General features: G+C 40.6%; 1 protein-coding gene across 1 annotated transcript in view; it reads left to right on the forward strand.

The window, feature by feature from the left end:
* NELL1 (neural EGFL like 1) overlaps nt 1-12,028 on the forward strand; it is a gene marked incomplete in the record, with an annotated part of 909,119 nt that overhangs the window by 225,789 nt on the left and 671,302 nt on the right.

Genomic DNA, 12,028 nt, shown 5'->3' on the forward strand with positions numbered 1-12,028 from the left:
TAATCTATCACTTGTGGAGCATACATAAATAGAACTCTTTACATAGGGATCTTGAGTGGAGTATATTAGCTTGATTGGGTCCCTGAGGGGAAGAATCCTCTATGATTCTCTATGAGCGGCTGCAATACAAGGTGGAAAGGTCCCAACCTTTGTCATTGTGTGGTTAGCTTGTAGGCAGCTGTGGACCAGATAGTGTTGGAAGAAGCAATTGAGGGAAAGATCAGAGGGAGAAGAGAGCTAGCAGCTACTATAAATTAGGTAAGCTGGCGGGTGGTCCTGAGAAAGGGTTTTGGGTTGGCACCAGGGGAGCAAGTACACATGGCTAGCAGTGAACAGTGCCAGTCCTAACTCTCCTTCTGAATGGCTGATACAATGTGTGAGAGTACCTCTGTCTCCTGCCTGCCCCCTCTCATGTATAACTTGAAATATGATGCATAGATCCATAGATATCATTCACTATTAATTCAATAAATATGTACTAAGCAATTTCTATATACCAATATTGTATATTCTGGGTATATAACAGTGAACAAAACATCTTCGTTTGTATCAGACGTGCAGTCTAGCAAGGGAGATGGGCAGTAAGAAACTAGTTATAAAATATAGTGTCAAATTCTATAAAAAATATGAAGTAGGGTAAAGGGAGAGGTTTATAGGGATGGGTGGTTTGGAAAGTCACTATAAAGATGTGAACTTAGAACAAATCCCTGGGTAAAACATGGGAGCCAGCCATGTAGTTATTGGGTAGAAAGAATTCCAGACAAAGTAAAGAAAGTACAAAGAACTTGAGATGGAAGTTTGCATGTCATGATCAAGGATAAAAGAGGGGGGCAGAGTTGCTAGAGTGGGTTAAGCAAGGGAAAGAAGTAGTTGGAAGTTTTAGGAATAGCAAGCAGTCAGATTATTTAGGCCTTGTAAAACAGAATTGTAAAGGTTTTACGATTTGACTTTTTTCTTTATTCATAATTCTTTTTTGATCATTAAAATTCAATTGAGTTTGCTCATTCATTTATCCCTGCTTTTATTGAGCTGATATCTATTAAGCACAATATATGTCAGTTCTTGGTGGTTGTGTGTCTTATTTCCTTCTGTCTTTGCTATTTGGTAGATTTCCATAGTGTAAGGGTTGGAGTCATTTCTCTCCTTTATGTGGTTGTTCTACTGGTAAATTTTATAGCTTTATGTGTTTCTATGGTGCTATTTACCTTCCTTTCACATAAAAATGTCTATGAAACATTTACTGTGTCTTGAAGAACAAGTCTAGTACTGGTGAATTCGTTCAGTTTTTGTCTGAGAATGATTTAATTTCTCCTTCAAATTTGAAAGATAGTATTGTTGGGTATAGAATTATTGGTCGAAACTGTCTTTTTTTTTTCATCATTTTGATGATGTCAGCTCATTCTCTTACCTGTAAGGTTTCTGTTACTATGTCTGAGGTTAATCTGATGGGATACTCTTTATAGGTAACTTATTGATTATCTCTAGCCATTTTTAGGATTTTCTTTTTATCTCTGTGACACATTTTCACTTTTTATCTTGAATCAATTTGGCATTCTGAATTTCCTGGATCTTGATGTCTATATCTTTGTATTGATTTAGAGAGTTTTTCAGTTACTATTTTATGAAACTGATTTTCTGTCTTTTTCCTTTTCTTCACCTCTGGGATACTCACTATATAGATAGTTGGTTGTCAGATTAGGCCCTATCATTTGTGTATATTATTTTCATAATTAATGGACACTTTTTCTTTCTTTTTGACAATTTGGACTGTCTCAAAGGTTATATCTTCAAGTTCAGAAATTCTTCTCTCCTCATGGTCTAACTTCTACTTTCTACATAACTTTTTTATTTTTAAGAATTATTTAATTTTATTTATTGCTATTATTTTAAAATTTGCTATAGGGCACATGTACGAGAGAAAGAGAGAGAGAGAGAGAGAGAGAGAGAGAGAGAGAGAGAGACAGACCTGATCTTGGATTTGAACCATGATTGGCCATGTGGGAGTCCAGAACCTTAACCACCACACCACCTGCTGGCCCCTGTACATAATTTTCTATTTCCTATACTCTTCATCTCCATGATTTTTTGTAGAAGATGTCCACCTTTCTCTCAAATTTCTCTTCTATGTCATACATTGTTTTTCTCATTTCCTGAAGCTGTATTGTCTTGTATTTCATTGAGTTTTATTATTATTAGTATTCTAAAATCCACTTCTAACATGGCTGTGATTTCCTTCATTTTGTCTTTTGTTAGTGTGGAGTTGGTTGTTTCTTTGAGGGAGAGAGATTTCCTGGTTTCTTCATATTTCTTGTGTTCCTCAATTGATTTTTCAGTATCTGATGGAATACTTCCTTCTTCCTAATTTCTGTATTAGGTTTTTTTTTTTTTTCTTTTTTTTTTTGGAGAGGTTTTTGCTATAGGGTACGTGCGCTCGCCAGACAGAGAGAGACAGAGAGACAGAAAGTGAGAAATCATCCCCTCCCCAGAGGGGATGGCCATGCCACAGTCCCTTCTCCTCCATTCTCCTCTTGGGATCTTGGGCACACATGCACACATGCCTGGTGTGAGTTTAAGCCACTGGGTCCGGGACTCAAACCGCGGTCGACTACGTGGGAGTCCAGCGACATAGCCATTACACTAACTGCTGGTCTCTGTATTAGGTTTTATAGTGGCAGTGTTTTGACTTTTTTTGTTTGGGCTTTTATTTATTGAAGACTTTGTGTATTTATGAGACACCAGCTAAGTCTAGGAGACTTAAGGCCAATGTTTTTGGATTCTAGCTGAATTTGTGTTGTGCCCTGGTGTTTCACCTGTAGAGGGATGGGTTCCCTTGAACCCATGGTGACTTCTGCCTTGTAGGATGGTTGCTTGAGTTTTCAGACCCTGCATAGGGAGCAGGGTCCTCCTCTGGGAGAGCTAACTGAATGAAAATAGCATCTTAAAGTAAGTACTGACCTCTGCCTTGGTTGGTTTGTTTTGTACGTAGAAAAAAATGGAGGCATTCGTTGAGAAGTTGTAAATTGGGATGGCTAGTTGTTTAATTAGCCTTTGTACACAATCCCTGGATATTGAGGAAGCTTTTTGCTCTGTTTCTTAATTCTCTCCATAGTCTGGAACCCCTATGTAAGTGGTCTGATGTAGTCTGACAGCAGAGGTTGTGGTTAGTACAAGGGGGAGCTGGCCATGCCCTCTTGAAAGGCTGCAAGGTTGAGCAGGAACTGTGTACCTCTGCTCTGTAGCCAGGAGATGGGGCTGGAGTTTCTGGAAATCTGTGTGACTAGAGGGCAAAGCTAGAACTGCCTGTGTCTGCCCACTGAGCCCCAGGGCTGGGCTATGGGACCATGTAGGAACTACTCACATCTGGTGACACAGCCACGTGAATAATGATCATAACTACCTGAAGCCAGCCATGCAAGCAGCATGGGTCTGATGGTGCAAGCTGCATGGATATGCTGGCCTGTGCATGTCTTTGCAGCTGAGTGGCAGGGCTAAAGCTGCTATGCATCTTCAGGGCCAGCAAGCAGATCTCAAATGCACAAGTCTGTCTGTACTTCTGCCTATACATTTACTGGCATAAACTGGGTGGGGTCACTGGCCATGTCTGTGTAGCCAAGGGGAGGGGCTGGAGCTGTGCCTAGCTGTGACCCAGTGAGAATTGCTCAGTCTCTCCTGTGGGGTCAGGCCCCTGTGGCAGAAAGTAAACTGCATGATGCCCTATCTGTTTCTCTCCATCCCAAGAAGGAACATCCCTGGCACCATCTTTTTTGTTTTCTACCTTTCCTAAAAACCTCCACTCATTCTTATTCTGGGAAATGCAGAGAAGCTACATTAGAGAAGGCAACAGAGGGACAGAGATCTGGTCCTGGTGTCTGGAGGAAGGAGGAAGGGTGGAGGAGTGGGAGTGTAGTAGTCCTTCTAGTCAGTTGGAGGGGGGAATGGCCTAATTTGGCTCTTGAGGTAATGCTATGGCCTGGTGATTGGGAATGGGGGGTTTTCTGTCTGGGGCAGCAAATTCTTAAAGCTTGTAGTCTGTTTCTCTTCATGCTCTCCTGCAATAGGGAAATGAAAGGGTTCAAGGTGGAAGTAAGGAGTTGAAAGTCAGAAGTTTCAGAGGTTTGTCTCACTCACCGCCCCCCATACTTACCCCCTACATCCCCCCACTGTGGGACACTTTGGTCATCTTGGGTTCCTTTTTCAGTTTGGACAGGTGACCCATGTTTTCTGTCTTTCACTCGAGACTCCCCAAACTCCCCACAGTCCTGCTCTTGTGTTCTCTTGGTCTCACCTTACTCCTGTGCTCCAGATACAGACATCTATCCAACTTCTTTGGACTTTCCTATGAAAGAGATGCCATGATGAATGTCTCTGGTCAGCCATTTTGCTCATATAGTCTTCCAAATGAAGATTGTATTGGAAAGATCTTGGGTCTCATAGACACCCTGCTAGGCTAGAAGACCAGTCTTAGGATTAGAAGGAGACTAGAATGTCCCAGAAGTTAGGAAGCAGGAACCATAGCCATAGTCTACTACCATGGAGAGGAGGCTGGGAGGAACATCTCTGCTAAAATGAATTATTTTTAATCATTTCTACTATCCTGAGTTACTTATATAAGATTGAAAGTTTGAGCGTAGTGCATACAATTAGCGAACCTTGCTTCATATATTTAAGGCAACAAAGAATTGCTTTTTTCCCTATAGAGTGCCTTTTCAGCCACTCTATAGGGAACCAGTCTTCTGGAATTACCATCCCAGTAAGACTACATGCAATGGAGGAACCATCCCAAGAAGAAACTGTGGTACCCACGTGAAGGAAAAGTAGAGCATCAAAAGCCAAAATATGATCAAAGCTATCTCCATTAGGTGATGACATTGCACTTCATTGAGGCAGAAGGAGGAGCATATTTTGGGTATGAGGTGGGATTGGAGAGCAAATGGGCCATTGTTAAACATGTTAAATTTAATAGTGTTTTGGCTATCTGTTGTTGTGAAACAAACTCGCTAATACTTAGTTACTGGAAATAATATTTTACTATAGTATTGCCTCTCATGGTTGTGCAGGTTGAATGGACTCAGCTGAGTGGTTTTCTGTTTTGTTTTTAGAGAGATTTTTGTTATAGGGTGCATGCACTTGCAAGAGAGACAGAAAGCGAGAAATCATCCTCCAGGACGATGGCCACACTGCAATCCCTTCTCCTCTTGGGATTTTGGGCACTCATGCACATGTGCCTGGTATGAATTTCAAGCCTCTGGGTCTGGGACTCGAACCCTGATTGACTATGTGGGAGTCCAGCAACAACCATTACTTCATCTTCTGGTCCCTAGCTGGGTAGTTCTTACTTGTGGTCTTGCAATCTGATCGTGGTGTTACAATCTGAGGTTGCTGGAGCTAAAATCCTATGAGGGCTTGATGTGGGTGGATGTCCAAGATGGCTGCTGCACTTCCGTATCCATCACCTCAGCTAAGGTGAATGAAGCAAAGATTTCTTACTGTGTCTCTATCTTTGTCTGTCCTTGTCTTTTTCTGTAGCTTCTAAACATGGCTACTTTGGGCATCCTTATAGTGTGACAATTTCAGGGATTTCTCAAATGATGGTTGATTTCTCCTAGAGCAGGTTCTTCAAGAGACCAGGCTGGGAATGCAGACACTTCTTATAACCTAGTTATTGAGCCATACAGTATCACATCTATAGTTTACTGGATATATAGGGCCAGATCAGATCATTATAGAGGAAAATGATCCAAAGACATAAATATTGGGAATCATGATTCATTAAGGGAGACAAGTCTTTGGAGACAAGTGTGGAGAGAAGTCAGACTGTTTTAAAGTTGGTTGTTTTGCATCAACACAAGCTACCAAAATAATACTTTATGATGCAATTTTCTACCCTGATAATGCTCTGCCCCCACCCATATACTATTAATGTGATGAGTGTTACTAGCCCGAAAGGTAGCTTCTCACATGGCTGAAAAACATTAGTAATCAGAGATTTCTTTAACTGAGTGAAAATCTACTTCCTTGTAACTTCAACCCACTAGTCTTAACTTATGCTCTCTGAAGGATGAGAGAGTAAGTCTTATCACTCTTACAGTGTAGTATTGTGGTTGAAAAACAAATCTGCAGTGAGATGCACTTTGGTTTAAATCCTGGAATTTTACCTAGTTGTTAGTGAAATTCAGGTTTTCTTGCATTCTTGCCCCACTTCGTGTTCTAGTGAGAACTGGGTTGGAGAAGAGCAGTTTAGATTAGGAAGCCGAAACAAGAGTTCTGGGCCAGCAGATGGTATAGCAGTTATGTCATTGGATCCCCACATGGCCAACTGCTGTTTGAGTCCTGGACCTGGTGGCTTGAAACTCATACCAGGTGTGTGTGTGTGTGTGTTCATGCTCAAGATCCTGGGAGGAGAATGAAGGAGAAGGGACTATAATGTGGTCATCCCCACTGGGGGGTAATTTCTCACTTTCTTTCTCACTGTCTGTCTCTCTCTCTCCCCCTTTGGCAAACACACATACCCAAAGGTATAAACCTCTGAAAAACAAAAGCAAAAACAAAACAAAGTGAGAGTCCTTTTCTTCCTGACGTTCTTCCTCTTTCCACCTTACCCACTGCAACATCAGGAAAATCAATTGTGGGCATAACCACTAGTCCTTGAGGAATGTGAATGAAGCCAACTTCAATAAGAACATGTTAGCCCCAGTTCCTGTGCTGAGCTGCTAACCACACATTCCTCTCCTATCGAACTTTAGCTAGGAATCAATTGGTAAGATAACACTACTTACCTGCCTAATCCAGGCTTCTACATAACAGAATGTGAGACATGAACTTTTGTGTTGATGCTTTATTTACGTTGGTGGTGATTTGGGGTGGGTTAAGATGGGGGAGTCATAGAGGAAGAAAAGAGGGAAATTTCTTTTCTTTTTTTTTTTTTGAGAGAGGTTTTTGTTATAGGGTGCGTGCGCTCGCCAGACAGACAGAGACATAGAGACAGAAAGCGAGAAATTACCTCCCAGGGGGGATGGTCACGCCGCAATCCCTTCTCTTCCATTCTCCTCTCGGGATCTTGGGCACGTACGCACATGCGTCCGGCGTGAGTTTTAAGCCACCGGGTCCGGGACTCGAACCGCGGTCGACTACGTGAGAGTCCAGCGACATAGCCATTATGCTAACTGCTGGTTCCCAAGAGGGAAATTTCTAAGAATGCAGGAATGAGGGTCCATAGAGGGAAGTAAGGCAGGAAAGGCAGGAGAGTATACATAGTGGTATGCTCCAGAGAAGCCATATTCCCCCACAAAGAAGCAAAGCTAGTTTAGTGAGGCATCTCCAGAGAGGCTGAGTGTGTCTCAAAATAGGCCATCTTTGCAAGTGCTTTTACCTACATTATTTCATTTTCTTTTTATCACATCCCTGGGGAAAAGAAAGGAATTTATTTTAAAGATCGAAGAGAATGAGGCATTTAGAGAACCATTGATGCTTTTAAAGAGATACTAATAAAAGGAGAGTTTGAATCTAGTTCTTTATGGAGGACTCGGGAGAAAAGGTTCTTTTCTATATTCTTTCTCTTGTTGACTAGAACCTACTTCAGGGGTTAACTCCCTTGAACTTTTCCATTGTATTTTCCATTTCTTTCATTTTGGCTGCTACTGGGGTTGCTAGAGATCCTATGAGTTTGGCCATTTTGGTGGCTACATAAGTATGTTGGTCTCTGAATCTGTGGATGCTAGATGTAAGTGGTTTAGTCTGTGGCAGAGGCTGGGATGGTGTGACAGCATGGGCTTTATGATCAGGCCTGGGATGGGGCTGCTGTGGGACTGGTGCATTATCACATGCAGATGTTGAGTGGATTAAATGGCATAAAGCATACGAAGAACCTAGTACAATGTTTGGGTGGCACTAAGTTTGCAAAAAATGTGAGCTATTCTTATTCCACATCACCAGTCTTGTCCTCCTTGAATATAAGATAGATGTTACATTCTCTGTAAATTGTTTTACTTATAGGAGATGGAAAATTATTTGGAATCTAAAACTTTTTATTTTTTAGAGAGATTTTTGCTATAGGGCATGTGCAATAACCAGGGAGACAGAGACAGAAAGTGAGAACTCACCCACGTTGGAGAGATGGCCACACCACAATCCTCTCTCCTCCATTCTCCTCTTGAGATTTTGGGCATGCATGCACATGGAACTGGCATGAGTTTCAAGTTGCTGGTTCTGGGACTTGAATTGCAGTAGGCCATGTGGAAGTCCAGTGATGTAACCATTACACCATCTGTTGGCCCAGAGGAATCTAAAACTCTTGTCTTTCTCTTCTATCTTGGGAAAACTGGAATGATGTAAGGCAATTTCCCTATTCTGTTGACGATCCCAGTATCAGCCATATATCTGTCACAACTAGCAACCTCTTCTCATTTGGAGTGGAAGTAAGTGGGTGACTCCAGAAAGGGTCATGGTTGTGATTTGATCTCTGTTGTGATCAGAGAAGATCAAGACAGACACCCTTTGAGACCTGTCAAAGTCATGGGCATGGATTGATTGATTTAATTTAGAGCAATTCTCTTCTGTTTGTGTCTTGGTTTTATTTACTAAAATCATTGCTCATGGTTCATCAATTTTGGGGCATGGATTAAAATGCCAACTTACTTGAATAGAACTTATTACTGTCTTGGCACCTTGTAGGTGCTCCAAGCACTTGGATTTATCTTTAGTGGCTTTTGTTTTGTTTTCATAATCTAACAAGAAATGGAGAGAGATGGATTGTTCTCTTTGTACAGGTAAGGTATGCATGTGTGTGAGTGCGTGTTAATTATTTCCTTCTTTTAAAATTTGTCATTTAGTACCTTTAGTTATTTACTATTAATAGTTACTGTGTGTACAGCGAAAAGGGTCATTGACAATAATATTGGACTTTTCTTGAGCACTTACTATTTTCTAGGCTTTAGTTGAAACATTTTAAACATATTATTTCACCTGAGACTCACAGTAATGCTGTGGGGTAGCTGCTGCTTATACATGGGAAATCGATATACAGAACAGGCCACATAACTAGTGAGCAAGCCAGCTGGGCAAGGAACCTGCACGGTCTGCAGTCACAGCCTCCTCTCCCAGGCTCTCGACTGCCACTCTTGAAGCTGTTAGAGTTATTTAGAAATAATTCTTATTTCTGAATTTTAAAGGGGTAGATTTAGAAGGATTGAATGATCACTTTTCAGTTTATTTGAGGATGCTAAATTGGGCAGGCTATGGCCCATTGATTCCCTTGATAAAGGGTAGCATTTATAAAAGCTGTAGAAGAGCTTAGGGACACAGTTAATGGATGTTGTCAGCAGGGAGAGAGAGAGGGTGATGGGTATGGGATGATAGGGCCTCTGGTCTCTCTCTGGTAACCTCTCTCAAGATTAAACCCTAATGCTATATGGCATCTGTTGTTCATAATGAATGAGCCTCTCTCCTAGGCATCTAAAATGATCCCATGTAAGTACCACCGTTGGGAGAATTGAGAAAATAATTGCCAAAATAATATTCTACGCTCTGAGGTTCAGATGAAGATGCCCGTTTGACAAAAGATTGCCCGGAGAGCCATCCTTTTCCACTTTATTGTATTATTTTAAAGCTTCAGCAACACCAGTTAGACAAGAAACAAGCTCTTGTTTCAAGTATTTTCACTAAATATTTTCCTGAAGTTAACATATTTTTTAAAAATCAAGATAAATAAAATCTCCTAGTAGTCTTGCTTAATTTTGTCCAATTATTGCTTTCCTGCACAACAGTTCTTTAGCCAAGTAGCAATTTCTGACTTAATATGTAAATTTTGTATGTTATTAGAAATTCAGGTTAAAACATAGTGATTAGTACAGAATTTGAAAGTGTTTGTATTTGACCAATGACATGGAAATTACCACACTAAATGAGAAATAATGGAAGAATTGTATTTCCCTCCCAACACAGAGTTCCAGGGGTCATAAAATGACATACCATAATCAGGAAGTTTAAAAATGTTAATCATTAGGTACTTCTTACTGGATATAATTTTGAAAATAAAGTTTAGGCTTGCACCTAATTATATAGCTGGCCTAAATAGATCTGGTATCTGGTAACACTTATGCTGTGGAAATCATGGTTCATATTATTTTAGCCTCATGCAAGAGTTGGTCTCTAAACATTTAGAATTTGATTTTACTTGATAAATATGTTAAAGGTTCATTAGAATTATTGACCAATATAATCAAAGCAAGCCCTTTTTATAAAAGGAGAAACTTTTTTTTGGAGAGGTTTTTAGTATAGGGCACGTGTACTCGCCAGAAAGACAGAGAGACAGAAAGCAGAAAATCCCCCCCTCCTGGGGGGATGGCCATACCACAGTCCCTTCTCCTCCATTCTCCTCTCGGCATCTTGGGCATGCTCCCAGCGTGAGTTTAAGCCACTGGGTCCAGGACTGGAACCGCGGTCAACTTCATGGGAGTTCAGCGACAAAGCCATTACGCCAACTGCTGGTCCCAAAAGGAGAAACTTTTATGAGCTACTATTAAAATCTTCTGTAGCATTAAAAAATATTTTATTTATTATTATTATTAATTTGCTATATGTCATGAATGCTCGTAAGAGAGAGAGAGAGAAAGTGAGAAAGCAAGAAAGTCACTAGGTCCAGGAATCAAACTAATGTAAACCATGTGGGAGTCCAATGCCCTAACCCTATGCCAGCTGATGGCTTCTGCATTTAAAAATTTTTTAAATTTATATTTAATCACTATATACATTTATAGTTTACAACACTGCATTTTCCAGCATGAATACAGTGTATATCAGTCAAAACAAAGACATTGCCATATACATTATCATCAGCAAATACCTTTTCATTTTTATGTCATACATATTATTCTTTTCCCCCTTATTCCCCTCCCTCTATTTTCCACCCCCTATTACTCCTAGTCTTACTATCTCTAGTATCTACAGTTGCCCTCCTAAACTTTGAGTTTCTGCTATATAGTGCCTCGGCATTTTTTTTTTTTTTTTAAGTGAGGTTTTTGCTATAGGTCGCGTGTGCTTGCTGGAGAGACAGACAGAAAGCAAGAAGTCACCCCCTGTGGGGGTAAGGCCACATCACAACCCCTTCCCTCCATTCTTCTCTTGGGATTTTGGGCATGTAACCACATGTGCCCTGCATGAGTTTTAGGGTGCTTGGTCTGGGACTTGAACTGTGGTTGACTACGTGGGAATCTGGCCATGTAACCATTACACTGTTTGCTGGTCCCCGCACCTTAGTATTTTTAATATGTACTTTTTTTTTCTTTTAACAAAGGCAAATGTATACTCATGAAGTTTGGAATATAGAGGGAAAAGGATAAGGAAAAAAATAGAAATCAGTCTAGAATCTTGTCATCTAGAGAGAATTTTTTTTAACAGTTTGATTTTTTTTTTTTAAATTTGCCAGTTGACATGTGTAAACACCTGAGAGAGTTAGACAGACAGAGAGAGAGGGAGAGAGAGAGAGAGAGAGAGAAACCCGACCGGATCACCCACCCAGTGGGGTGTGGTCACACCAAACAAAATCCCTTCTCCTCCTCTTCTTCATCCTGTTAGGATTTTGGACTCGCATGTACACATACTTAGCATGTTCCTTAAGTTGCCAGGATTTAAACTGTGGTTGGCCATGTGGGATCTAGTTTCCTTAACCACTAGGTTATGGGGCTGACTTTAACAGTTTGATTTTTGACAGCAAGAGTGAAATTCATCTTAATTATTTTAGTTTAGGTTCTTCTAGAAGTAGACCTTAAGCTAAGGAGTTTTTAGGAAAAACCAGTGAAGATGTGGCAGATACCAGAGAGGGAAACAGAAGAAACTGAGTAAAGATACAGTTTTATGTGAAAGATCAGAAAAACTGATCCCATTATGGATCTTATTACATAGGACCTAGGAGTAACAGGCTCTCTGAATGGAGAAAATCATTTAATTGCTCTGGGGAAACCTAAAGACAGAGATGAGCAGAGTATTTAGAAACAAGTGTGAGCACACAGAACTGATACAAAGAGGTTCAGCA

The sequence above is a fragment of the Tupaia chinensis genome, unplaced genomic scaffold (genome assembly GCF_000334495.1).
Source record: "Tupaia chinensis unplaced genomic scaffold, TupChi_1.0 Scaffold000196_1, whole genome shotgun sequence".
In the NCBI taxonomy this organism is placed as follows: Eukaryota; Metazoa; Chordata; class Mammalia; order Scandentia; family Tupaiidae; genus Tupaia; species Tupaia belangeri.